This window comes from Uranotaenia lowii, chromosome 1, assembly GCF_029784155.1.
Source record: "Uranotaenia lowii strain MFRU-FL chromosome 1, ASM2978415v1, whole genome shotgun sequence".
In the NCBI taxonomy this organism is placed as follows: domain Eukaryota; kingdom Metazoa; phylum Arthropoda; class Insecta; order Diptera; family Culicidae; genus Uranotaenia; species Uranotaenia lowii.
In genome coordinates, this window is record NC_073691.1 from 23,870,697 (window position 1) to 23,894,564 (window position 23,868).

The 23,868-nt window shown below is 38.0% G+C and overlaps 1 long non-coding RNA gene across 1 annotated transcript; it reads left to right on the forward strand.

The window, feature by feature from the left end:
• The first annotated feature begins 16,697 nt into the window (after positions 1 to 16,697).
• LOC129739991 (uncharacterized) lies at positions 16,698 to 17,866 on the forward strand. The gene is made up of 4 exons (XR_008736054.1): positions 16,698 to 16,940; positions 17,008 to 17,147; positions 17,220 to 17,356; positions 17,528 to 17,866. It is a non-coding gene; the product is annotated as an uncharacterized LOC129739991 (long non-coding RNA).
• The last annotated feature ends 6,002 nt before the right edge of the window (positions 17,867 to 23,868 follow it).

The following is a 23,868-nucleotide window of genomic DNA, read 5'->3' on the forward strand; positions in this document are numbered from 1 at the left end:
TAGAGCTATCCAACCGGCAGAATCTGAAGTTTTTTAAAGTAAAATGAAAGAAGACGATCAGAAAATTGAAAAGTACGGCTAAAGTAGCCTTGAAGTCGACGAAGCGGGTGGCGGGTGTAAGAACGACCGGATTTTTTTTTGTTAATGCGTGCTCGTATGTTGATGTTTAAAGAAAAATGAATACATATTCGAATATTGTCAAACAAAAAATGGCCTAACTTTAATATTTATCATAAGCTCTCCCACATGTATTCGGATCGGGATAATCCGATGTATAAAAAAAATAGGCTATAGGCGCGCATATTAATTTAGATTTTTTTTTAAATCTTAGGATTATAAAAAATTATATAAAAATGAGAGATCTGTATAATGTTTTAAATTATTACAATTTATTTCTTACTTTGAGCCAATTGGGACTTCTTCCACTATAGCCGGATTTTTTCAATTTGAAATATTTACTAATTGATTTGTTTATTGTCATCTTAGACGAATTTATACAAGATTTTATACAACGACAGGAATATGAAAAAAGTTGGGTTATCACTTCGACTTTTCTTTATCGATGTTGAAAATACCATTTTGAATTGTTTTGAAGTGAGATATTGCTAATTTGATAAGTTCATGACGTTATTAAAGATTTTTTTATTGGAAAAGTCTGCTACCGAGCATGCTTAGAAAATAAAGCAATTGCTATGAGATTTGTCGAGCAATTGCTTCAGGTTTGAGCTTTATTCATACCAAACTAGCTTGTTCTAAAAGTAAAAGCTCCTGACTGAGAAAACAGCTGTCAAAAAAAATTTATTCATAACAACCGAAGCAATTGCTTTAAGCGACTGCTCGACTGCTCGATTCAGTTTAGCAAAAGCAATTACTAAGTTTTTTTCATACCACCCAATGGCTCCACCTTTTGAAATCCGGAATAAAAAATGAAACAATTGATTCAGTAAAGAGTGGAGTGGAGAGTTCAGGTATAGACAAAAACTCTCACACAGGAAATCAACTACACAGCTTGGAGAGCAAACACAAAAACATTTCCCGCACTTGTCCTTCGTTAGCAATTCAAAATTTTCAACAAATCAACGTTTTGAGAAAAAACTCGGAAAGTCTCCTGGAGTTATGCAATCGGTTCGTACCTTCTCCAGGTAAATCAACTTGTAGACGGCATTTATGGAAACTGTGTGATTGTCATGATCACTTTTGTTTCTTGCTCAAATCATGGCAGCAACCGGTAGGAAAAAATTTCCTACGACTGCTACGATTCAACTGAGAAACACCAACAATTATGACAACGAACGAAGGACCATTATGCTTGTACCTAACCTCAAACCTCTTCGGAATATTCGATGATATGAGAGCAGCCGGGAAAAGAGTGACGACAAAAAATAGTCCATAGAAAAACACGGAAATTGGATGGGGAAAAGTTTTCCTTCGACTGAACCGAACCACAGCTGGTCTGATCCTGTTGTCCCAGCAAGCGACTACCCATAAACGTTCGTTCCGGAATATGGAAAAGTTGCTCGCCCAACGGGGATCCCTCCGGTGCCACGGCTCTAGTTATGAGCGAAGGAGTTCAGTTGGTTTATTTCTTCTGGCCATGTACCTACCTGTTTTCAAACTGCAAAACAATCCAGTCGCGGAAATAATGGACCATAAACTGACAGGGACGATTTAACTAATTTAACTTTTGATTGGCTCCATCGATAACTGTTATTTAAACGTGCTTCTGTGCGGACTGAGAAGTGGTGGGGAGTGAAGCTGCTTTTTATTTGAATTTATTAGACCATTGCTGACTTGCTGAGAATATCTGAAATAGGATATTTATTTGAAAATTAAGTTTCCTTATAAAGGGCGAACACGAAATTATTGCGACACATTCAACAGGGCATAACTTTTTTACCATTGGGTAAAAATCAACCAAATCTTGCACACTTTCTCATTGATGTGTATTGTTTACATGCTGTCAAACTCGAAGTCGTGTTTTCGATTCAACGAAAAAGGAGGTGAACCAACGCGAGTCGAGAGAACAAATTCTCTGCAAACACCTGGAATTTCCTGACCTGTCACACCGGCAGTTGGGAAAAATGTTGAACATTCACCATTCAACCGTCTCCAGAGTGTTGAAGCGGTTCCAAGAGCAGTTGACGGTGGACCACGTCAAAGGAGCTGGAAGAAAAGCGAGACCGTAGAACAAAACGACGGAGGGAAAAGTAAAGTGGATGATTAAAGCAAATCCCAAAGTCTCAAGTCGGGATGCGGCTAAAAAGATCGGCATGTCGCAGAGCTACGTCCAGAATGCAAAGAAAAGAGCAGAACTACATACAAACAAGGTACAGAAATTCCCAAACCGCGATGAGCGGCAACAATCAACGGCTAAAACTTGGGCACGGAAGCTCTACGAGAAGATGCTGACAAAACATGGCTGCTGTGTGATGGACGAAAAAACGTTTATAAAAGCCGATTTGAAGCTAATTCCGGGGTTGGAGTTTTTACCTGCAAGAGCAAGTTCGATGACAAATTTAAGAAGAGGAAAATGCCGAAGTTCGCCTCCAAATATGTCGTTTGGCAGGCCATCTGCTCTTGCGGACTGAGGAGTGAACCATTCGTGACAAAGGGCCCAGTAAATGGCGAGATCTGCAAATCCTAGTGCCTTGAGAAGTACCTTTAGCCGTTCTTCCAGCAGCACTTCGAAGATCCGCTATGCCATTATTCTAAAAGTGTCCTGGAGTGGTATGAGGTAAATTCTGTACATTTTGATCCAAAGGACATGAACCCGCCAAAAAGGAGCTGCGCCCGCTGGAGCAGTACTGGGCAACAATGAAGCGGGAACTCCGGAAGAGCAAGAAAAATATCAAAGACGAGAAGGACATTCCCATGTCCAGAAAATTTCCATGAAACAGGTACGAAAAGGCTTACTCAGCCCCTTAATGGATCTGAAGTATGTTCTTTGCAGCTCAAAATTTTTCCGAAACAAGTTTAAATGACCTGTTTTGCAGCTTCCAGCGGCCTTTTTATTCAGCTTCCAAAAAAAGTTGTAAAATGAGCAAAAAATTCTCTTTCTATCTCCAATTTCACCCTAGGCATCAGCTCATATAACTTTTTCTTGATTATTAACTATGTTAAGGACATGATGCCTGGTGTCGAATTCCAAATTCGACAAATTCGGTTTTTCGATTTTTTTTTAATTTGCTGCTCGACTGTTTCTTTCTTTCACTTCCTACATTTATCGCATCACTCAAGTAATCAAATAACTTATTGAAAAAAAACTTTCCCGGCTTCGGGATCGACACATTCGTCTTTCATTCTGCTCCGTAAATCCTTTTTTAAATAACTGTCGAAAAAAAATGAAAGAAACTGAAATTTTCTTTTATTTCTCTTACTTTGGCGTAAATTTTCCAGATTGCCCGGAAAAGTCCGGCTCGGCCCGGTTTCCCGGATTTCGTTGAAAAATGCCAGGATTTTGTACGGATTTAATCACTCTATTTGCAAAATGAAACTAAAAAAATCCGATTAGGTTATAACATTTTTCTGTTTTTGAGATTTTAAGCAAGTTTTATTAAAATAATCATAATCGCCTTTTTCGAAGTCTTAAACACGATTTAAAATTTGCTGATGTATTTCGATGAATAAAACATGTTTTAGGTGTTAAGTTGTTTTTCTTCTTCTATTTTTTCTGTGTGTTGACCAAATTACCCGGTTTTTCAGTTGAAAATTTGGAAATCATATACCTGGATTTTACCAGGCTTAAAAATAAAATAGCCTGGATTTGTCCGGTCCGGATACGATCGGGAAAAAATCTGGCATCCTTACTTTAGCGGATTTTAATTTCGAGTCGTTTGCTTTCACTACTTGAATAAAACTGATTCCACTCGTGTGCACTGCTAGTGTGAAAAAAAAATCGAAAGTAATTGGTTAGAAGTTTCAATAACGATTTCGACGGCTCGACATTTTGAACCGACTTTTTTTATCACAAGTATCGGCGCCTTCGTAACTTGATATAAGCAATAATATGTTTTTATAATTTAAGGATTATATTTCTTAGCGAAAAGCTTATTTCTTTTATCAAGGTAACAACTGATAAGAATTTTATATCCCCACAATAAACGTCCGCAATCTTTCCAGAAGAAAGAAAAAGGGTTGTTTTTTTTTGAAAATCAACACCAACATCTTTGAAATAGAAGGCAACAAAAAAGAAGCAAAAAGGCACAATGAACCATAACTAACAAGAAAAACACCAAATTGACTCCACCATAGAAGGTCTACCAACAGGCGTAGATTGTAGATTTTAGAGTTTATGATCCGTTAGGAAAAAAAACCCGACGAAAATATCATCGCCTGCTTAGATCTTCTGATGGAACCGTCTGGCGGTAACGGGAAATGGGATTTTTTTTCTATACTTACGCAAAAGGGCCGACCAAACCATGCGGTCCAGTTTAAAATTTTCACCCCTTTCCAACGGGGACATCCGGAATCAAATCCAAAGAAAATCGTTTTTCTTCGGCGCACAGTAAATCCGTCCATACGGCACGGGATGAACGTGGACGGGGTGTTACTTTTATAGCCGGTAGGCGATTTATTCGGAAGCAAACGGGTTCGAGTTGGTTTTAAGTTAAAAAAAGGGGAAATTTAAAAAGAAAAACGCTTCTCAACCGCGTTAGACCAACTGCGATTTATCCTACCTGTTCGCACAGCATTTTATTCTATGTTTTGTTATCTCTTTCAACAAATGTCCCGCTGAAAAGTGCCTCATCCATAAACATGAAAGAAATTCATATGCAGTCCGGGACGTCTTCCCGACTTGGCTCAAAGTGGGTATTACTTGCACTCGATTTGGTTATGGTAAAAAGTTCCCTAACGATCTTCCTTCTCCTGAAGCCGGCAGTCGGGATTATATTGGCAGGCAGAATGATCTCGCACATCATTTTTCACAGCTGCGTCCTCACTCGGAGTCGTTTTATTCCAGCCATCTTCAAACGGTATCCCTAAATATAGGCAAAACCGAAAACGAGGTATCGCATTCTCTGTCTATTGTTATTTTATTCATCTCAGTTGGCGATTACCCGCCGGCTTCCTGAGATTGTGTCGAAGAACGCTACAAATGTTCCGGAGGAAAGTTTAGGGATGGGGATTTTGCGTTGGTCTTTTCTGAGCCCGGTCCGTGATGGTTGTAGATTTTATCCTCTTCTATTTTGTGGTTTGCTCCAGTAACGACACGACATTCAGGATGTATGGAAAATCTAACCCGGCGACGTCGCTTCTTGGCACCGGAATCCTTCTTTGGTGCGTGTGTGATGTCGGGATGAAAGTGGGTGCAGGTCAGACTCGGAGTGTGATCCGCTTAATCGACTATAAGAAACGACCGTTTATGTTTCTGCAAACGAGCAGCAGCGGTCGGACGATAGGCTTTTAATGTATCATAATAGGTGTTGAAAGGCATCCCATTAGAAAAAGGGGATCTGCCGCTGTATCTTCCGGAAGATTTCCCCCCACATGCTGGGCGATGGGTTGCTGCTGAGCTGAGCCTCTTAAGTGATGCAGCGACGAGTGCATCGTCACTGAATCGGCTTCTTCTTTTGGTGGTTCAGAGGACGTCGTTCGAGTAGGTATCTCGAGGCTGCAACTGATTGAATAACAAAGTCGGATGCACATTCACTAATAGGCTCGTGTGGTTATTCTGTATAGAGTCGGTTCAAGGTAAAGAACTTTTGGGTAAGCTTTAATCTTTCAATAAAACTTCAATTAACAAACGGATAAAAAATCTAATTAAAATTATAGATTTAAGATCCAACTTTGGATTCGGAGTACAGATGTAGGTGTACGATTCAAATGTTTAAAATACGCCTCTGATGCCGCACCATATCGGAGGACTTCTTTTCGATAATTTCCTACAACGAACCAAAGTCTATTCCTTCAATCTGTTCCCCAAACGTCGACGTCCTGAACAGATGCTGACATTGGAGCCGATTTCAAAGTGTCGAAAATGGTCTAGGAACATGGTTGTAGAAGCAAAGATCCAAGCAACCATCGGGCGTGAAAATTGCATTATACGGCCAGCACATCAAGGCATACTCCACCTCTCGAGTTGCAAAATCTAAACAAACTTTAGCAATCCAGTAGGCGATGACTGACTGCCCGGCTGGTTGCTTGGTCTGATCAGCACTCATAAACACAAACAAACAACCTCCTTCTCACATTCGTTCCGAATGTAAATGAGCGGAACATTGTCTCCAGTTTTCCCCCCATGCTTGGGGACCAAAACAGAACGATGCGCCTATCGGTATGCCAAAAGAAAAGGCAATCGGACATCCTCAGTTGAACGAAATGTACGTGGCGATGACACATCCTTTCATTTATTTCCAGATAACGAGCAGCGCTGCTCGGCTCGATGCATGCCTAGGGTTTTTGCTGTCCCTCTCAAGTTGGTAGTAAAATGGAAAATGCGTTGGAGCGCCTGTCCGCCTACTTGGATGGTTATGTACCTATCCACAATTCCCACCCAACCAATTACAACAAACGGATCCGGGAAATCCGAGTTAGTTGTGTGCTTTTCGAAAACATCTACTGATATCGGCATGGCATGCTACGACATTGCGTTCCTGCTGTTTAGAGCAAGTTCACTGGTGTTGGGAAAAAGTGGTAGAAATTTCGACACTTACGGCACATTTTGAAAATTTTGCCATGCAAAAACATTTTCAAGATCTGTGGCCTTCTAGTTTTTTTACAACACGTGTTGTATTTTCGCATGCTGTGATGCAAAAATAGCAATATTTCTATCACATAGAAAATAGATAGGTTGAAATAGAAGCAGTGTTGTAAAAAAATACAACGCCCCAAGATCTTGAAAACAATTTTGCATGGTAAAATTTTCAAAATGTCAGAATTTCTACCACTTTTTCCCAACACCAGTGAACTTGCTCTTACGTAAGGAAAGTCATGGTATAACTATTCTAATTGCTGTACTTGTCAAACTTTAACGACTGTTAAAGGAATCCTGGATGGTTGTCTTAGTTTGAGGAACGACGTCTGCTGACTGGCTCCGTTTACCGAAAATAATCGTTTACTAACCCTGAAAAGTGATAACGAGATTAAATTAACTGCTGTTGACTTTTGGGAGTATGCCACTCAACATGAAGTTAGATTAAAGTTGAAAGCAAACGTAAAGATAAAAGTCAAAAATAAGGTTAAGGTTAAGGTAAAATTGAGTTAAGGTAAAGGTAAAGGTAAAGGTAAAGGTAAAGGTAAAGGTAAAGGTAAAGGTAAAGGTAAAGGTAAAGGTAAAGGTAAAGGTAAAGGTAAAGGTAAAGGTAAAGGTAAAGGTAAAGGTAAAGGTAAAGGTAAAGGTAAAGGTAAAGGTAAAGGTAAAGGTAAAGGTAAAGGTAAAGGTAAAGGTAAAGGTAAAGGTAAAGGTAAAGGTAAAGGTAAAGGTAAAGGTAAAGGTAAAGGTAAAGGTAAAGGTAAAGGTAAAGGTAAAGGTAAAGGTAAAGGTAAAGGTAAAGGTAAAGGTAAAGGTAAAGGTAAAGGTAAAGGTAAAGGTAAAGGTAAAGGTAAAGGTAAAGGTAAAGGTAAAGGTAAAGGTAAAGGTAAAGGTAAAGGTAAAGGTTTAGGTTAAGTTTCGATGATGTCAAAATGCAAGCAAACAAAAAAAAACAATTGACTTTTGTGGTCCATTTTTATTTTAAAGAAGTTTATTTGCTGAAACCCGTTGAAGTGTTTTCATTGTTTTTCACTGTTTTTCACTGTTTTTCAGAATCAACGTCAATATACTTAACAACTCATGAATAACAAACACGATAAAACAAAAATTTACAAAACAAAATGGAAACTTGAACAGATAAAAATCTCGGCTCCCAGAATTCCAAAAATTATTAACCGAAATGATTCCCCACGCTCACATTCCGGTAATCAAAGTTGGCCACTTGCTGCCATAAACGATGTGCACAAGTAAGCAAGCATATGCTTACCTACTAGGATGGACTCCCAGAAGAAAATTTCGCCTACCAAACCACAACATTATTCGAGGTTATGTATATACTTGTAGAACACATTCTGCAGCCTGCCAACAATGGCTAAGACGAAAGTGGGGGGTAACAACTTTTACGACGTCTTTATCAGCCCATCACTTCATTCACCGAAAGATCCAAAGCAGAGCCAAGTGCTGTGGTGGGTAATCTTCTTATCTCATCGAGGTTTTCCCGGTCTGGAAGATATTTTCTTAGTTGGCCACCGGGGGAATGACGCAGCTGTACTCGTCCCCCGGTAAGCCCTCGGCTGCTGCTATTTATCGGACTCATTTCACCCGGAATGGTTATGGTGAACCGCATTATGGTCGGGACATTTCTTTTTATGAGGTCCGAAAATAACGACAACGTCGACGTCGATGGCAGTTGATCCCGACTCGAGCACAGTTCACCTTAATTGAAACGGTCAGCCGTATCAAACGGCTAAACCTCAAACTTGTGTGTGTGTCATAACAAGCCGTTTCGCTGAAACAGATTTGCCGGAAAAGGATTTAATAAAAGGGGTATCAAACTTGTCATAAATCTTGCCGTTCCCTTTCTTCCTTCCGTTGGTGTTGATTTTCGATTGCCGGGGTGGGTGCAGTTTGTTGACAGCCGCATCGTTGCCTGTTGGTGGCGCCATCTGCCGGTGTCCTTCCGAATATGCAAACCATGATTAATTGATTGTGTGACCAAATGTTGCCCCGTCGTTGGTGCGTATCCGGATGTCAGGCTCCCAGAAGTACACACCCAAGCTGCTGCTCTCTAGATGCACTCTAGTCTTGATTTTAAATTTTGCTCACATTCAGTAGCCCATCCCAGGAGAAATCTAAGGAAGCCATGCTGGAGAATGTTGTGGTGCATTAATGATTCTCCATCACAATCATCATCACCATCACCATCATCATTGCAGGCCGAAGACGGACCGCAGAAATGTGTCCAAAACTATCACATCACCGCGCCTTCTAGGAGGTGCGGTTAGCCAATCTACGGTGCCGTGCCATCTTTTCGGTCCTTCCGGGGACAGAATATCTGTGGCCGGTCATGAATGCAGCTGAGGCTGTCGTCTGTCACCTGCAGAGTTGGTAAACATCCTGTGTTCATAATCAGAGACAATTTGCCCCGATTGGCTATCAATGTGGTGGAAAGAAGGTGATGAAGAAACACGCACACTAATACAGAACTCGTTATTCAAGAAGTAAAAAGGTAAACAAAGCCTACGTCACTTGCCAGGATGTTTATGTATCCTAGGCGAGAATCGTAAACAGCAGTTGGCAATGATTTTTTTTTTTTTCTCTATAGTTTTCGCTGTTGGTTGTTTGTTTGGAAATGCAACTGACGTCACAAATTGTCATGGTTTCAATGTTTACAAAAAAAAACTTTTACTAACACTTAGCACGGGATTTCCATCGCCACCTGAGATGTGTATACAGGTTGATTGGCTATAGCACGGTCTGCGTCAAACTTCAGCCAAGCAAAGCAAGCCATACTTTCTTGTGAGGCAAATATTAAAAAAAAATTAACATCACCAGCACGATGAAAAAAGAAAAATACACGTTTACTCAAACTGTATCCATGCACATATCCTTTTTTGCGATGTCAACCCTATTTAGCGTGCACAGTTTTTTGCAATACCGGAAAATACACTTGAGAATCAATTTATTACACTTGCAAGTAACAGTTTGTAGTTTTTCTTCATAACCGAGAAATGCTCCTTTTTTAATAGACACTCCATTTTTCGGTAGAAATAGCAGACCTTTTCAAAACCAAACTTCGTAGCCATAAACAAAAAGTTTAGTACGGAGTCGAAAAAACAGCTAATATGTTGAATCAAAGCAATCGAAAGATTCCCTTTAATTCAACCACGGTACAATTTCTCCGAAATAAAATCATACCGACCAATAGCATGTCTTTCCACGATAACGAAATCAGCAAACTCAGCAGTCCTAAAAAGAGTACAAGAACACTTAGAAGCTAAAAAGATATTACCAGCATTGTCGTTTGGTTTTAGACGGGGGAAATCCACAGAAGATTGTCTAGAGTACGTTACCAATACCGTCACGAAAGCTAAAAGAAGTAACGAAGTAAGCATTGCTATCTTTTTCGATTTTACCAATGCTTTTAGTCTAGTTAATGTGGACATACTGCTTGCTACAATGTCACAGATGGGTTTCGCAACAGATATCATCAATTGGATAGGAAACTTTCTGAGAAATAGGAAATTAGTAACACTGACAGAGCAAGGAGAAGTTACATCGGTCATTTCCAGTGGACTTCCTCAGGGGGATGTATTGTCCCCTACATTATTCAACGTTTATACTAAAATTCTACATGATGATATGAATTCGGAAGAAGTCGTTATGGTTCAATTTGCCGATGATTTTTCCCTTATAGTAAACGGGCAAAATTGGGAGCAGGCTAAGAACAGAGCACAGGAAGTAGTAGACAGGTTTGCCAGAAGCAGCGAGAGGCTCCAACTGAAACTGAATGGCTCTAAAACAAAAGCCATCCTATTCTCAACAGGAAATAGAGATCTAGGTTTGACCTTGCAAGGCAACCAGATTGAAACAGTACGACACCACAAGTACCTAGGTATCAACATAGATAGAAGGCTATCGTTTGGAACACACGTTCGAGAATTGACCCAGAAGGTGAGGGATAGGCAGAATATGTTAAAAATCATATCCAGTATCAGAAAAGGTGCAACACCGAGAGTCATGGTTCAATTCCATAAAGCCTTGTATGGCGGGTATCTATCCTACGGAAGTTCTATATACGGGAAAACAACGAAAACATACCAGGATAGACTGGAAATAACACAGAGACAATGTCAAAGGATAGCCACCGGTTGTTCGAAAACAACCCCCATTAACACTTTAGGGGCACTCGCCAATGAAGAGCCTCTGCATATAAAACGCTATCATTGGACGAAAAAAAGAATATCTGTTCATTTTGCCAAAAGAGATCAAATATTCGAACAGCTGACTCAAATAAACCTAACCGAATTAAAAGAAAAAAGATTTTATACGTTCTTGGAAAATGTCTACATTGAGAATGCTGATGAACTTTCAAATATATACGAATATGTACACAGAGCTTCAGCATTTTCTGTACAAGTCCGTTCTCAACTCGCAGGAATACCGATTATAAAGAAAAATATGCATCCAGACACCATGAGACAAATTACACTTAATGAAATCAACACCGAATACCTCTTGTGGAGGAAAGTATATACTGATGCCTCAAAAACGGAATCCGGATGTGGCATTGGGATCTACGAAGAAGAAACCAACCTTCAAGTTAGCATGAGAATCGAAAACGAAACTAGCATCATGGGTGCAGAACTTTTGGCTATAAAAGTAGCACTTGAAGAACTACTTAACTACGAGCAACAAAATACAGTCATCCTCACCGATTCACAAGCAGCATGCACATTGATACAAATACACCAGGATTCACTCCAATGGGACGCATTAACAGAAGAGATATGCAGGAATTTGGAAAAAACTAAATCCATAATACAATGGATACCAGGACACGTAGGTCTTCACGGAAATGAGAAAGCCGATCAGCTAGCTAAGCTGGGAGTTATTAGCAACGCAGTGCTGGTGAATAGATTGATGTTATGCGATGCTACCAGAAACTACAAGCGACAAAACCATGAAACAACCGATACATGGTATCGTAAATTAGCTCTGGAATCAGCAAAAGGTCTTAAGTTCTTCCACCTCTTCAATCACTTTCCACGTAAGCCATGGTACTGGGATTCGACACTCGATGGAGATGAAATCCGCACGCTCAACAGAATAATATCCGGTCACGATTACTCCGAGTTTTGGTTGGCCAAAATGAACTTATCCAATTTTGGAAGTTGCGAGCTTTGTTGTGAAAATAACACCACAGAACATGTTCTACTGAAATGTGTCAAGTATACACATATTAGAAACCACTTTTATTGGGATGCTCAAAATATCCAAGTCCTCTTGAAAAATGGAGAAGAACTTAACATCGAAGAAATGAAGAATATATTGAAATTCATACACATGGCACGATTAAAACCGTAGCAATAATACGTAACATAGCCGTCATTTTGACAAAAAATAGCTACTGGCGAATATGAGGCTGTGCTCCTCAAGCCAATAAACGTCAAACTACAACAACAACAACAACAACAACGGTACAATTTCACAGAGAATTTTCCAAAAAAACTACAACAATTTCGCCGTTGAAATGTGCTTTCTATAAAAAATGGAAGGGGTAGGACATCAACATAGAAAAATGCCAAACCAAAGAATCACGCGCGGACGTGTGCGTGTGGCGGCTCAACCGCGAGTTAATTTCAATAAATTGTCGATTATGGAAAGCTTTTGGCGAAAATAAACAGATCATTATCAGCTGTAGCAGTTGACCGGGTGCTGTTCTTTTTTTGCTGTTGTTATTGTGTACACCCTTCCCCTCCCCGAGGGAAGGAGTGCAACTTTTCACAAAATAGTTGCACCGACTGACATTGGTTGGTAAGGGGGGATGATTTTTGCATACCACCGGGCGTTTTTTTTTGTGTTTAAAACCCACAATCACTGGTGCCAATCTGGATTCTTTTTTCTCGTCGACATTATTCAGAACAATAGAGAATAATGAGGTGGGTGGATGTGGGAAAACAAAAACCTGAACCTGGAGAACAACAACCGAGCTTATTGTAACATTAAAATGTACCTACATTTGGTGGACGGGAGCGCGTGGAACAAAAATCGAGGCAAAAAACGCATCGCTTCATGCATAATTAGCTCATAATTTTCCCGGCTTTCTGGCGAAGCTGATTGGTTGATAAGCGATTGGTTAACGTTAAAATTATGGGGATTTTGCAGTTTTTTTTTCGAGTGTGTTTGTTCTTTTTTAACTGCTGTGAACCTCATCGGATGACAAAGTGTTTCAGTTCTGTTGCAAATTGTGGGGTTGTAGATTGACAAGCGAATGAGTTAACAATTGATTCGAGGGTTTTTTTTATCAGCCTAGATTTATTGCTTATTCAAGCATTAACAATGCGATAAGAAAATCCATTTCAGGGGTCCATGGAATTGATAAGTGTAACAGACATTTCCAGTTTTGTGTATTTAATTATTTTGAGAAAATAAAAAGAAAATAAGTACCTACAGAATTGAACATACGAATTATATCAAAACAAAAGTTTAAGTACATTTTGTCTGAAATTTAGCTATGGTACAAAATTACTACATTTTACATAAACTCAAATGAAACACGTTTTTAAAGTCACAACTCTACCCCATAAACAACCCGGGGCGAACCATTAAGAGGATCAGTTTAATCAACAGAAGAAGCCAGCAGCAGCAGCCGTCAGGAAATGTATAATGTGCAATTAAAACCATAAGCGACGCAGATTTATTCGCACATTTATTATCGCACGTGGTCCATGCACGTTGCAAACAACAACAATAACCCATTCCTCGGGCTCAAAACTGTTTCATTTCGCGGCCACACTTTCCAGCACCAAACCAGCAAATGTCGACATAATTCATAAACGCGGCACCGCGTAATGTATAGAAACAATTTTTCGGGCCCGATTGTCAACCCTTTACTAGCGAGTGTCAAAAAAGCACAGGAAGAGTTAAAAATTTTCCACGTGTGCCAAGAGTTACCCACAACAACTATCAGTCTCAGCAGGCTTGGTAGAAATTTTCATCCCTATATGATACACCCCAAACTCCATTTTTGTTGGTCGGGGATTGGGTTATAAATGATGGCATTATAGCCAGGGGCACTGGCTGGGCCCACCAAAATCACAGTAAGCCGCGCGACAAATTTAATAAATATGACGCTTAATGAATCGTTTTCGGTTCTCGCTTGCTGGGATTGAATGATGATGGCGGGATGAGAGGTTTGTAGAACAATTTCAACCCATTTTGGTGGAATCTAGCATGTAAATTATCGGCGTTCTATTTATTTAGAAATAGAACTTGAATACACATAAGAACTAGATCTAGCAAATCGAATTAGAATTAGAAATAACACAAAAACCACGGCACAAAATAAAAGATATAAACTAGAACTCAAACCAGAACTAGAATTGGAACTAGAGCTAGAAATAAAACAAGAATTGATACACAAATTTAAATAAGAACTTAAAATAGAACTTGAACTTGAACTAGAACTTGAACTAGAACTTGAACTAGAACTTGAACTAGAACTTGAACTAGAACTTGAACTAGAACTTGAACTAGAACTTGAACTAGAACTTGAACTAGAACTTGAACTAGAACTTGAACTAGAACTTGAACTAGAACTTGAACTAGAACTTGAACTAGAACTTGAACTAGAACTTGAACTAGAACTTGAACAAGAACAAGAACTAGAACTTGAACTAGAACTTGAACTAGAACTTGAACTAGAACTTGAACTAGAACTTGAACTAGAACTTGAACTAGAACTTGAACTAGAACTTGAACTAGAACTTGAACTAGAACTTGAACTAGAACATGAACTAGAACTTGAACTAGAACTTGAACTAGAACTTGAACTAGAACTTGAACTAGAACTTGAACTAGAACTTGAACTAGAACTTGAACTAGAACTTGAACTAGAACTTGAACTAGAACTTAAACTAGAACTTGAACTTGAACTAGAACTTGAACTAGAACTTGAACTAGAACTAGAACTTGAACTAGAACTTTAACTAGAACTAGAACTAGAACTAGAACTAGAACTAGAACTAGAACTAGAACTAGAACGTAAACTAGAACAAGAACTAGAACTAGAACTAGAACTAGAACTTGAACTAGAACTAGAACTAGAACTAGAACTAGAACTAGAACTAGAACTTGAACTATAACTCGAACTAGAACTAGAACTTGAACTAGAACTTGAACTAGAACTTGAACTAGAACTTGAACTAGAACTTGAACTAGAACTTGAACTAGAACTTGAACTAGAACTTGAACTAGAACTTGAACTAGAACTTGAACTAGAACTTGAACTAGAACTTGAACTTGAACTTGAACTAGAACTTGAACTTGAACTAGAACTAGAACTAGAACTAGAACTAGAACTTGAACTAGAACTAGAACTAGAACTAGAACTAGAACTAGAACTAGAACTAGAACTAGAACTTGAACTAGAACTTGAACTATGTTACTGATAAATTAGCAGCGGCTAGACCAGCCAAGGCAAGGTACTCTTAAGAGTACGGAACCTCAGGGCCGGCTGGCTACTGGGTAACCAAGGACTTTACGGATAAAATACAGAAATCGGAAATTTCATGTTAATTGTGGTTTTTATTGATGTTTTTTTGTGGCGTGTTGTCTGTGTGTATAAAACAATGTTCTGTGTAATTTGTGGCGTGTAAATTCTCACTAACCGTGGATGTGCTGCTGGTGGTCTTGCGTCGCGACGTCGTAGCTCCGGAAATCCAGTTCCGGAAGCAGGAGGGCCGTCGATATATAGGCGGATCGACGGAGTGCCGAAACTGTCGGCGCCAGCGGGCGTTGCTGGACTCAGTTAATGCAGGCGTCTTCCTTCTTTGGCGTTTAATCGGCCTGCCCACGAGAGTGCCCCGTATCCGGACAGGCCGAGAAGGGAAGTCCTCCTTGGAAGTTAGGGTTCCTCAGAACCCGAGGACGATGATGATGGTCTTTTACGGTTAGGCGCGAGACCACAAGGGATCTGCGGGCCGAGCCGTGAGGAAGCCAACCGGTGTTTCCGGGCGAATTCCGTGGAATTTCACGAACACTAAACACAACCCGGACTTTACTCACGGACGCCTGGTACAGAAGAGAGCCAATTTTTCTGAAGCAAGCTTCCTTTTCGCCTTCCATGTTCTCTTTTTCTTTCCTCCTTTTCCTCCTCTGTGAATTGACAGCAGCCAGCAGTAAAATGTAGCCTACTGTGGTGCTATCTTGTTGTGAGACTCGACAAGGAACATGAATTTTCTAGAGCTAAATATACAATACTACAAAAATGAAAACAAAAATCAAACGATTTGTAACCAACCGGTTACACTATCCACCACTCCAATGAAAAAATGTGAAAATACGAAGTGTTTTGCATTTTTTTGTTTCCAGAACAATCCTTCGCATTTATCGAATTGTGGCAGACATATTACATTTAAAACGACAAAGCATAATTAAATTTTTCATATTTGCAATGCATCTTAAGGGCTAAACATGCATAAAATAATAAATAAAAACAAACTTTAATTCAACGTGCACTGGAAATTAAAATTATTTTAAGACTATGGTGAATAAATAAATAAATAAATAAATGATAAACAGGCCAAATTATAAATAAACGTGCACGCATCATTAAAAGTAACTTACAACTAGAGAATAATAAATTAACATGAATATCACAGATCATATTTGAAAACGCACATTAAATAAAAATCCAAACGTGGTAATAAATAACACACAACAGGTTAAATTCATTTAAACGTGCATCACAAATATAATCTAAAACTATTCACTTAACTTATATCACTATTGTAATTACATGCACAATCAAACTTTCAATTTCCACTTTATTTGTTTCACCAAAATCAACATATTTTTAATTCAACAAGCACTAGTGTTAAAAAAACAATTTAAAATAAACTAAAATACTTATCACTATGTTGCGCAACACTTAAACGATCGATCGTACTAATTGTTAAACATTACAACAATAATTTTGCAAAATTACACTACCCTATTTACAACACGAATATATACAGTACCCTATTTGTAATTTAGATCACTTTCAAAATGATCCTCACGAGCGGGCAAATACGGGGCGGGCAATATCATGATCATGACAGATCAACAGACGTCATATCGACTTGTCACAACATACCGATGCGTGTTAATATGTTTATTTTTTAGTTGATAATGTTGAAAACTTGCGATCATTCGACTCATTTTACGACCACGGATTTAGGCAGCATTGCATCGATATGTTAAGGTATGTTTTAATAAACATTAGGACGTGTTAAGGGTTCATTTATTTATTTAATATTTTTTTTTTTTAGGTTGACGATCGTCGCACAAATTTGGGGATGGAAGGTTGCTGCTAAATGTCATCTTTCTGAAGTAAAAGAGACATGCAGCGAACCGTATAATGATCCCAGAAAACCATATTAAAAAACCTTTGCAGCGAAAGATAAAATAGGTGAGTACACGAAACAAGTATTTAATAACCATCATTGAATGGTTAGAGTGATCCTTCTTTCTTTATTTTTAGAGCTGGCCAATGCTCGGTGGGCAATCCCCCCGCGAACACACCGCATAACGAAGCACCATGGAAGAGCCACAACGGGTTTCCTCTTCCATCGTCGGCGGTTGCCTGTGCCGCTACGGATTTCCAGATTAATTGTTGAGGTCAGTACCAATTGGTTTATTATTTCTTTTTTTTTTTTTGGTTTTGTCACTTAAACACCCCACCTATGACGACTAGCAAAGTTCTGCAACTCTAGTCTATTGCGTGGGTGTGTTGATACTAATGTTGGAAATTTTAATGAATTTATATCTCTTTATTCTTTCTTTTTCTAGGTTCATTACTGATACGGGTGACCTGATTCAGATGGGTTCGTCCATTCTCCTCTGCTCCCATGGATACACCATTGCACCAGGAATGCCGTCCGAATAACCAATCCAACTAAATCAAGCCTCTCCGCGATCAATAAATGAAATTGAAGAATTAAAAAGAACTAACAGACAAATTGAATAAATAAAGAAAAAGGTTTACGAAACAAGTATATCACAGTGTCTTCCATATTCCTAAATCACAGATCCAATTTTCAGCCGTTTTTAATATTTCGAATTTGAAAAATAGTTTTATAATTTCTTTCTGACTTTAGCATATTTGAATTTTTCTAATAGAGGATTTAAACGAGCATCTACTAGACACTGAACAATTCGCATCATATTTTCTTCCAACCTGTCGTCTTTGGTTCTATATCCGGATGTACTAGAATCGTAATCCGCTTTACGATTGTTCGGAGGGTTATGTTTCCAGTAACATCCGTCTATTTCAGATCCAGATTCAGAACCGGGTTGGCGAAGTTTTGATGATGTTCCGATTGATGTTAAGGATTGAGAACAGGAATCGGGACTTGAATTTATCGTACTAGAATCATAATTTGAAAACACTGATTTGGGCTCATCATTTAATGGTTCATGTTGACGGTACTCGCAAGTACCAATGATCGGGAAGTATCTCGTCTCTGCATCCTTCAACAAGATCTGAAGACCGTGCTGCAAAGCGTGCATGAGCTTCCGAGTACTTACCAAATCCTTCGGCGCTAGCTTTCCCTGAGCATTCAGGTTACTCCATGAAGTCAGCGATGTTTGCAAATCTGCGGCTAGCCTCTCAACTGGATAATTAGGATGTGATGAGCTAACCGGACACGGCATCTCCGTTAACCCATCGCAATCAGAATCGTCAGCGTCGTAGTCCACGGATTGAAACACCACTGGCTCATATTTCACTTTGAATCTCTTCCGCTTAACCATGTTTGTTTTGATTAAGCGGACTGGCTAGTAGTGACAGCTTTTATATGCTACAAAGAAAACAGGTGTGGGTTAAAAGTGTTGCCATGAAATTTGATTTAAAAAAAACATGTTAAAATAAAATTATGCTCTGCTACAACATTAAAACTCAACATAGATTTTATCTAAGGACGCGAACAACCAAAACCATCGAATTCTTCAGTGGGAAAAATGGTTTTGAAAAACTTTTAAGGTCCTTCTTCTGGTCGAGATCTTTACCAAACGCAAAACATCATATCAAGCACTTTTTTACATTAAATTGATGGGTGTACGGCGACAGCCATTCGTGGATCGCACGAATCCCTGCCACCTCCCGTCAGAAAAAATCCTTAGATTTTTGTATTCTACGCGGTCGTCTCTTGGTTACCTTTCGCGGACTTTTAGTTGGGCGCCATTTGTTACGGTTACTTGAGCAGCGGCTAGACCAGCCAAGGCAAGGTACTCTAAGAGTACGGAACCTCAGAGCCGGCTGACTACTGGGTAACCAAGGACTTTTCGGGTAAAATACAACAAATCGGAAATTTCATGTTTCTATGATTTTTTTTTATTAACGTTTTCTTGTGGCGTGTTGTCTGTGTGTATAAACAATGTTCTGTGTCTTGTGTGGCGTGTAAATTCTCACTAACCGTGGTTGTGCTGCTGGTAGTCTTGCGTCGCGACGTCGTAGCTCCGGAAATCCAGTTCCGGAAGCAGGAGGGCCGTCGATATATAGGCGGATCGACGGAGTGCCGAAACTGTCGGCGCCAGCGGGCGTTGCTGGACTCAGTTAATGCAGGCGTCTTCCTTCTTTGGCGTTTAATCGGCCTGCCCACGAGAGTGCCCCGTATCCGGACAGGCCGAGAAGGGAAGTCCTCCTTGGAAGTTAGGGTTCCTCAGAACCCGAGGACGATGATGATGGTCTTTTACGGTTAGGCGCGAGACCACAAGGGATCTGCGGGCCGAGCCGTGAGGAAGCCAACCGGTGTTTCCGGGCGAATTCCGTGGAATTTCACGAACACTAAACACAACCCGGACTTTACTCACGGACGCCTGGTACAGAAGAGAGCCAATTTTTCTGAAGCAAGCTTCCTTTTCGCCTTCCATGTTCTCTTTTTCTTTCCTCCTTTTCCTCCTCTGTGAATTGACAGCAGCCAGCAGTAAAATGTAGCCTACTGTGGTGCTATCTTGTTGTGAGACTCGACAAGGAACATGAATTTTCTAGAGCTAAATATACAATACTACAAAAATGAAAACAAAAATCAAACGATTTGTAACCAACCGGTTACAACTAGAACTTGAACTAGAACTTGAACTAGAACTAGAACTAGAACTAGTTTTAGAACTAGAACTTGTGTTACTTGAATTAGAACTAGAACTTAAACTTGAACTTGAAATAGAATTAGGATTAGAACTTGAACTTGAACTAGAATTTAAGGCAGAACTAGAGCTAGAACTAGAACTTGAACTAGAACTAGAACTAGAACTAGAACTAGAAATAGAACTAGGACTGCAATTTGAACTAGAACTCATCCTTGAACTTAAACTAGATCTAGAGCTAGAGCTAAAATTCAAACTGCAACCAAATATAATAATAGTAGGAATATTCCTCACTCCCCAGAAACTTGAAGGACACATGAAACGCGCCTCCATGTGAGGAAAGTTCTTACGAACATGAATAAATGCTATCGAGAAGACCTAAGTTGCCTTAGACTAAATTTCGAAAGCTTCTGGCGAAAACTGTTAAGCTCATTCCCAAGTAACCAAAAGTTCCATAAAACAGGCTCTTAGAAGCTTACTCAGCTTTGTTTAACGAATGAATAGCATTCTACTCAGCCTTAAATTTAAGTTCTTATCGATACTTTCAAAGTCCATAGTTGAAGCAGAGTAGAAGGCTACTCAGCCTCCACACGAGACCTCGAAAAATAAAAATTAATGAAAAAAGAATCATATTTTTCCTTGCTTTGGATTGTTATACCTATTTATTCTAATTTAATGTTGCGCTTTAACTGTGAATGAGTTTTATACTTACTTGAAAAATTTGCATGCTTGAAGATTTGAACCTGAACCAACGAGGTGAGAACTGAACACGCTACCTCTGTACCATGGCCAATACTTAGATTGCTGTTATTTTAAACATCAATATAAAAGAAACTTAGAATTATCGCTTTTCCAAAGCAGGCGATATTAAAAAATGTAAACATTCGTATCTATTCACCAGAGGTTGTATAAACTTTTTCCAAAACAAACTAGGAGGAATCGAAATTAAACGTGAGTAATTTTATTTTTTAATTTTTTTTATGATTAATTTTCTAACTATCTGTTTCCAATTTTAGTTTAAAAATGGAGAGCGCTTTCATGTGATTGCTCATCAAGGTTATTCCCAATCATGACAATCAAGATTTGCGGAACTGTTTCAAATATAGAAAAGGAATAGAGAAAGTTAGAGTCAAGTTCATCCTTTTGAAGAATATATTGCTAACAACTACGAAAAGCTACCGTCGATACCTACTAGCCGGTAAAAAATTTGCTCTAGGTGCTGGAGGTTTTCCAGCTTCAGCTGTAATAATAACTTTGCAATGAAAATATAAAGGAAATCGGATTGTAACCGAGGAGATGTGTTTTTTTTCAGTTTGTTAGATATGAATATTGTGAAAATAAAATAAAAGTGAAATATATGTTAGATTTATGCCATCTATCCATGTTGATTACAACAGTGGATTAATTTGAGAGTTTAATTCGTTGTTCGTATATTCGTAGCTCTGATATTTTGTTATTCACTCTTGGGCAAAATCTTAACACTAACGTTTGCACCGAAGTTCTATAGAAATTCCTTACGGAACCAAAAAATTCGTATCAAGTTCTGCATGGAACCAAAAAGTTCGTGAGAAGTTCTGTATGGAACCAAAAAATTCGTTTAAAGTTCGTAACGAAGCACGATAAGCCAAATTGAATACTGGATTTTTTAAGGTACTTGCAACGCACAAAAATATTCTATGCCATTTGTATAGACTTTTTATGTTCGTTCAGAATCCCAAAACAAGCACTTATTTTCATTTCTCTCGAGTACCTTTTATCCAGCCAAATGTGAACTTTTGATGCAAAAAATTAAGTATCTATGCGACTTTTGGTTACTTGGGTTATCACCAAAACTTTGTGTCCCGATCTGACAATTATACTAAATACAACACAAGTAGGTATATCTACTATTTTTTTCATAATATCTTTCATGATAAGTAAGTTGACTTCGTTAATGAATTTTATACTCAAAATATGATTTTGATTTATCGGTTCAACATGTTTTGGAGTTTTCAAAAAATCTGATGTGCCTAAATGAAAACTATTAAAAAGAGCTAATTTAACACGAAGATTTTTTTCCTTTACCAAATTATTCATTTTAGAGAAATGCTGATTTCCATTTACCAAACGTGCTCCAGATAGTAATAATAATAATAATGATGATGTAGTCATCAATAAATTTCAAATAATATTGTAGAGTAAATTTTTAGATCAATTTACTTAGTAAATTGTTGCCTTCTTATGATTCCTTTTATGAAATATTCAGTATTGTCCAAAAAGTGAAATTTCCATCAATGATTGTTCCAATTCAAATGACATTAGAATCTCAAATTGTAGATTTATTAGCATACTCCGTCAGTCGGGATCTTTTTTCAATTCGGCAGAAAACAACACAAATTGAGAACCATAGCAACATACTTTGCTATACGAAGAAAAGTTGGAGTAGGCTGAAATTCCTATGTTGAAAATAAAACATATACAAAATTTTCTGCGTGATCATAGAAATGCAAGTTCTAACAAGAACTTTTGTAGTTAAGACGCGAACCCACGGTTGATGGAAAGAATGTTCAGAGTTTCCTCAGAACCTCAATGCTTGAAATTTCTTTCTAGTAAGAACTTTCTTCAGGAGGTGGTGCTGATATACATGTCCTTGCTGAAGTATATGAAGCATGCTGAGAGTTACCAATGTTGATTATAATATGTTTGCTGCAACTAAACATAAAATTAAATATTAACAATAAGTAAAAAATGTGAAATAACAGAAGGGTTACAACTAGAACTTTTAATGAAACGAGAATTAGAATAATTATGTTACATAAACTAGAAGTAACTTAGAACTGCAGCATATACTCGAAGTAAAAATATAACTAGGAATCGAACTATCACTAGATCTCGAATAAAAACTGGAAATTTTTGTTTAACTTAAACTTAAACTACTTATAGATCTAAAATGAGATCTTAAATAAGGGCTAGAACTTAAACTGTAACTGGAAGCAGATTAGAACGAGAACTAGAAGTAGAAATATAACTAACCTAGAACTAAAACTAAAACTAGAGCGAGAAAAAGAATTATTTATATAATCTAGAAATAGAACTAATAAGAAGTGTATTCTAAAAAATGCAGCATTTTGTTTTGTGAATAACTTAAGGATTTTCAACCAAGCTGCTCAGCAATGTGCACATGTGCCAATTTTAGTAAATATTACTGTATTAGTAAAATAACCATATTTTTAAAATGATACCATAGAGTTTAAAACTGCCGATAAAACAAAATTATCTCTTAAAAATGCATTTTTTCTATCAAAACTTCACTAATAACAACAATACTGTTGATCATACGCAAAAATGAAGTTCAGATGATCGATAGCAAATTTATTCACTTTCAATATGCAAATAAAATATAAAAAAAATGTTATGCAATCCAAGATTTGAACATTTGAATATAACTACAAGTACTTTTTTTATTTTTCAAAAAATTTAATATTTGGAGCGTAACACAAAAATTGTTCAACTTTCAATTTTCGGATTCAGCGCATGATTTCACATTAAAAGTGATCTTCAGCTTACTTAGTTAAAAAATTCTGTAAACTAGTTTGATTGTCAATGATACAGCGAATTCAGTGAAGCAATTTCAAATTACCCTTTTCTCGGGATTATTTAGCTGCATCTTTATTTCCAATTATTTTTAGTTTGATAGTTAGCTAGTTTGTGTGAAAATTTCTTTAAAAAAACATTAACTGAGAGAGAAATGGATGCTTGTTAAAGTTTGCTAGAGAGTAGAAAGAGCGGTTTTTAACGAAACTGCATATAAGAATGAAAAAATTAAAAAAAAACGAACACAATTTAGTAAAGTACCAAATACCTAGATACTATTGCTGAATCTTATACATCGACAACTTGAAAAATACTGGATCAAAAGCAGTTAGGAACTGTAACGACACAATTTTACAACCAAGCAGTTTTTTTTCTGTTTTTTATAAATGAAAATTAGATTTTCAGGAATTTTCAATTTCCAATGATTAACTCCTCCTTAGCAAGAATGTATGGTGATTTTTTTTTTTCAAATT